This window comes from Silene latifolia, chromosome 4 (assembly GCF_048544455.1).
Source record: "Silene latifolia isolate original U9 population chromosome 4, ASM4854445v1, whole genome shotgun sequence".
Taxonomy (NCBI): Eukaryota; Viridiplantae; Streptophyta; class Magnoliopsida; order Caryophyllales; family Caryophyllaceae; genus Silene; species Silene latifolia.
In genome coordinates, this window is record NC_133529.1 from 87,346,333 (window position 1) to 87,352,077 (window position 5,745).

A 5,745-nucleotide genomic window follows, 5' to 3' on the forward strand; every position below is an offset into this window, starting at 1 on the left:
ATTTGGTCGAAGTTGGATTTAATGTCCATTTACATGTGAAAACATTCAAGCAATAAAAGAAATACAATAATTATAAATTACAATAATGAAAATTACAATAATTACATTGGATTAGGCGGTTTATGTCGAAAATACCTTTAAAACGGATAATTTGAGAAAAAGAATAAAAGAATAAAATTACGAATAGATCAGAAGGTGATAATACGAGTAATAGTTAATTAATACGTAAACTAATTAAACTAGGTCCAGGCAGAAACGGAGTTCAGGGACAGAACTCAGCCAGGAACAGGCGCAGCAGAGCTGCGTCCTTTGGAATAGGCGCAGCAGACGCCGCATTCTGTTCCTTGGTCGCCCATTTGTGAAGCCGTAATTGCAAGCCATTAATGTTAATTGATGATTTGAAGGATTGATTTATATATTTACTCGGATGAAAGTGATTAATATGTTAATTTACATGTGATTGGGTCGTGAAAACAGTAAAACATGAATAAGACGGAATTACATGAATTAATTACAAGATGAAATAATTACAGAAGTGAAAAATATTAATGAGTCCTCTATTGAAATCAATAAACTAGGTTAGATATGACGGATTAATGACGACAACAGATGAAAATTATATCAAAGACGAATTCCAGAAACTCAATATGAACGAATTGAATCTCTACAACCCGGAATTGATTTTAATGACGAAAACCCGCAAACATGAGATTACTTGGGATTTAAGTCGGATTTGTGATGATTAAAACATGTTAATGATGATGATTATAATATACATGTGAATTATATACTATTATGATGAAGAATTAACAGACGAATAAGCAAAAGAAAGATTTGAATACGAATTACAGAGGACAAACGAAGAAGAAAGGAAGCAGGAACTGCGGCAGCCTCACGAAGAGGCGCAGCAGGAACTGCGCTCCTTCAAGAGGCGCAGCGATTCTTTGCGTCCTTTCTCGACGGTTATTTACTGGAAATCCGCAAAAACAGGTTTTAACAAAGGGTTTTAGAAATCGATTTTAACGGTATTTTCGACGTAAACCTTGCAAATGATGATACGAAAAGTAAAATACAATAAATAAATAAAGATTATACACCCTCAGACTTACATGTTGACGAAACGAGAAGGACTAAGAATATCGATTAGTGATGCTCGACGCGAATGCAAGGAAAGTGCCCTCGTAAGAGGAAAACGATTGATTAAATTAAGTTGATTATTGTGTAGTTGGTCAAATTGGTCGGTCATGCAACGGAGAGGCTGGTACCCGGAAAGATCCGAGCTTACGTGGTCGAAAGTTCAAGCACGTAGGCGCCAATAAGTAAGAACAAAGTCTAGAATGCAAAGGGAGAAGAGAAGGGCGGACACTCGCGTGAGAAATATGAGGAGCGAAGGCTCCTATTTATACTAATCACGTGAAGGAATTAGGGTTTCGGAGACTCTTTGGGAGTGAATCTCGGAAAGATATGAAAAAAGATATGGAAAACATGCAGAAAAGGGCCTGGGAAGAGGCGCAAAGACATCCACTGCGTCTCTTGGAAGAGGCGCAAAGACTTTGCGTCTATTCCCGGGGAGGTTTCCTCTTTGAAGAAAGATTTCGCGTTTGAGTTATGGTAGGACGGAAATAATTCGATTTCCTTAATATCTTATATGAATATTACGGGATATTATTTGCCAAAAGATAAAATTTATGAAATATGGAATAGAAATATAGGAACATTCCGAATATTCGACTCGGGATTTAACGGTTATCGAGAAAATGGAGACGGTTTTTGACCCGGACTCGAATGTACTCTAATTCTCGCCAAAACGACCGTATCGGGACGTAGATGACAACTAAGAGGTCGACATTAATATTTGAGCAATCACTTGACGATAATCTTACGAACTGTCACAAATCGTTCCGCGTATCCAACATGCGGCCCAATCATCACCGGGTGGTTTGCGGGAGGTGCAGAAATGAGGTATCTACACCCTGCAACACAAAGAAAGCTTCAGGAGTCCACTAACTACCGGTGACTCATCCCGAGTTAGCTCGTACAATATTATGCTTGCCATCTTTAATACATTAATTTCTTATACGCAACTACTCTCCCAACGATCATCGGCATTCATACTCTAATGATAGCGTTAACAAGTTCGAACATACATACGAAATTTATATGCCAAGATTCGGGACTCATGTCCCTCATGCACGTACATACACATCATTCTTTCCCGAAACACGTTACAGACACAATTCTTTCATCCAACTTCCACACGTTACCATATCTCATGTCATATATGATCACACACCACAAAATATTGTTTTGATAGTGTTTAGAGGACGAAGCACCTTATCAAAACGTTTGGGGACAAGTTTCACCTAGGACCAAACGTTTGGGGGCAATAGTATTAACTTCATATTGTCATTTGGATTGCATTATAACGTGAAAAGGGGGAATTGTTGATTAGGAAGTTGCTTTAATGATGAACATGTGCATTCATGTCATATTATTGATACAGGAGGGACATGGGTATATGTTCAAAACGCAAGTTCAAGTCATTCTTAACAATTCAGATTCGTTCACTTGATTTAAAAGCTAAATATATCCGAAAATATGGCTAATTTTGGCGTGATTCCTATTTTAAATGAAAGTACATGATGTAATCTTTCCAACAAGTGGTCACACGCTTTATTTGGTTAAGTAACGAAGGAGATATGGTCGTTTTAAGGCGAGCTGTCCAACTTTTACGTGGGTGACGCAAATTGGACGAACCAAGATAATCAAAGGACGAATGGAATTGTTACTTCCCTAAATTATTTTTCTACATAGTCTTAAATAATGTCTTGGAGCTGATGCGACCATAATTGGCGCATATTTAGCCCCCGAATTACCATTGTTTCTATGCTTTTTAGTGCTTATTTGGGTCATTTCTTATCTTTAGATCTTTGTTTTGCATATTCTTTGAGATTTTGATCCCTTGGTAGGAAAGGAGTAAGAATCTTGCATTTTCATGGCAAAACGAGGCTAAATGGATCATATTCAATGACCAAGCATCAAGGAGAGACAAGACTAGAAGGCCTTTGTACATAGCTAAGTAGAAGATCAATGTTGAGAAAGGATCCTTGAGTCCCCAAGGAAATCCCCAAGGATTCTATGAAGAAAAGGGAAGAAAAGAAGAAGGAATGACGCTGTAGAAGAATCCGAACGGATCATCCATGATCCGTCCGTCCACCCAGCTCAATCCGAGCGTCCTTACCCGTGATCCGCTCGGATCCCCAGGCCCAATCCGAGCGTCTTACGCGCCTTGATCCGCTCGGATCGTCCATGCCCCATCCGTCCGTCTCGACCTCCATCCGCTCGGATCACAAAGACAAGCATGGTTTCGTCCTTCAAGTTACAAAATGGAGACGCCCTTCTCTCATTGAATACCGGAGTCTCCTTGCTCAACTTAAAAAGTGTAATTACTAGTTTAGCCCTTAGTTAACCCTAATGCATCCTCCCTAATTTTCACTATAAATACCCCATTAGTCTAATTAGAGGAGCATGTTCTTCTAATCAATAATTAGAGTAGTTAATATCAATCAAATCTCTCTTCAATATTGTAATCAAGTATTAATCAAGTTTTAATCCAAGTTTTAGTTCCTTAATCTCTCTCTTGTTCTTACTTTATTTTGGGTAATTGAAGATTATTTGGGTTATTATTGGGAGATTGACAACCTCTCAATCTAGGATTCAAGTACTTCTATTATTCTTGCTTTATTATTGGAATCATTAGTAGGTATAATCTCTTAATCCCTTTTTAATTATTGCTAATTACTTTCATTTATTCATCATGTTTCATTATGTTAGTATGATTGACAACCTTTCTAGCATGATCAATATGATAATGAGTGAGTAGTCTCTTAGCTAGGGTTTAATGGGTGATTAGGGGAAACCAACATGGGGATGATTCATGCTTAAATCAATATGCTTTCATATCTTATTTGCTTGCTTGTTTTGATCTTAATACATGCACATGTTATGTTTGATGAAATGCTAAGCCTATGAATCCTTGCATTTATTATCATCTACTATCCTTTCAACTTGACTTGTAAGACATAACCCAACTCGAGTCTTGTTAGACCATGCATGTGTTAAGTAGGGAAGATTAAGTCGACTTGTAGGTGTTGTACAATCCAAGAGATTCGGCTCAGGGACCCAAACTTTCCTAGGATTGTAAGATATAACCCAACTCGATCCATCACAACAATAATTGCTTGCTTATAATTTGAGAACATGTTTGTATGATCATATCCCATGAATCCCCTATGAACCCATGACACCCTAGTGCTTTTAATCAATTGTTTACACCCTTATTCTATTTACCTTGTTAGTTTATTTTCATTGCTATTTTAGTTTAGTAACCTTCTACATCAACCCAACTTGTGACACCCCTTGACACCGCTAGTAGCAATAGAAATCTTCGTTTTCAATACCCGTCCCTTGGGATCCGACCTTTACTTGCCTCTTTACTAATTTGTAGAGTTGTTTGTGAAGTATAAATTGTGTTTTGTATCGACCATTGACCAACGACCACAATTGCTTAATTTGTGAACTAAATGGCTCCGATCAAAAATGGCGCCGTTCTTGGGACGGTGTTTAATTGATTTAAGATTTCTTTTGTTATTTTTAGTTGTGTCTTTTTCACCTTGGGGAAGTAAAACTCCTCAAGGTTTGTTCTAATTGTTTTCTAGTTGTTTGATATTTTGCATGTCTAGAAGGTTACAAAGAGATTTGTTACCTTTTGACCGTGAAATCGAAAGAACCTTGACGAATAATAGGAGACTTGTTAGGAGGAATTTGGGAGGTGTTGGTGAAGTTGTCCAACCCACAAGTGAGTTTGTCAATCCTTTCGCAATAGAAGGAGAAGATAACCCATTAAACAATACCACACAAAATCCACCTACAATGCCTAAATTCTCGTCACACTCTATACCCACCGAGGAGGATCTACCAAACGGTACTCCTACCCCACAACATCTTACCGGAAACTTTATTGCCAAGTCCGCCTTCATCCAACTAGTTGAGAGGAGCCAATTCGGGGGCATGCCAAGTGAGGACCCTCATTCTCATATGGAAACATTTTGTGATTATTGTGAAGCTATCTCTCAAACGGGCGTGACTCAAGACCAAATAAGATGGGTCTTATTTCCTTTTTCGTTAATCGGCACCGCAAAGCAATGGTTGAAGGGCCTTGATAAGGCCACTCTTGGAATAGATTCTTGGAAGAAGTTAGCTCTCGCTTTCTACAAAAAATTCTACCCACCGGAAAAGACTAATATGCTAAGAGCTCAAATTACGGGTTTTAAGCAAAGGGATGAAGAATCTTTGTATGAAGCTTGGGAGCGGTTCAAAGGTATTTGTCGCTCATGTCCTCACCATGGACTTAGCGAATGGTTTTTAGTGCAACAATTTTGGAATGGTTTATATGAAGATTCAAGGAACATTCTCAATATGGGATCAAATGGAATGTTCACCGAAGTTGATGACAATCAAACATGGAACAAGATTGAGGAAATGGCGGTTCATAATTCGCAATATAGTAGGCCTCGCAAGGCTACTAGAGGAAAGTATGAAGTGGACACCGTTACTCAATTGGGTGCTCAACTTAGTGCTCACATTGACACTATCAACTTGAAGTTTGAACAAGCTATGGCTAGACTTGAGGAAAGCTCAAAATCATCAAAGCATCATGTCAATGCCTTGACGGCATCCTCATCA

General features: G+C 38.4%; 1 non-coding gene across 1 annotated transcript; it reads right to left on the reverse strand.

Moving 5' to 3' along the window:
- Positions 1-5,304: 5,304 nt before the first annotated feature.
- LOC141654255 (small nucleolar RNA R71) lies at positions 5,305-5,411 on the reverse strand. The gene has a single exon (XR_012547817.1). It is a non-coding gene; the product is annotated as a small nucleolar RNA R71 (small nucleolar RNA).
- Positions 5,412-5,745: the final 334 nt, after the last annotated feature.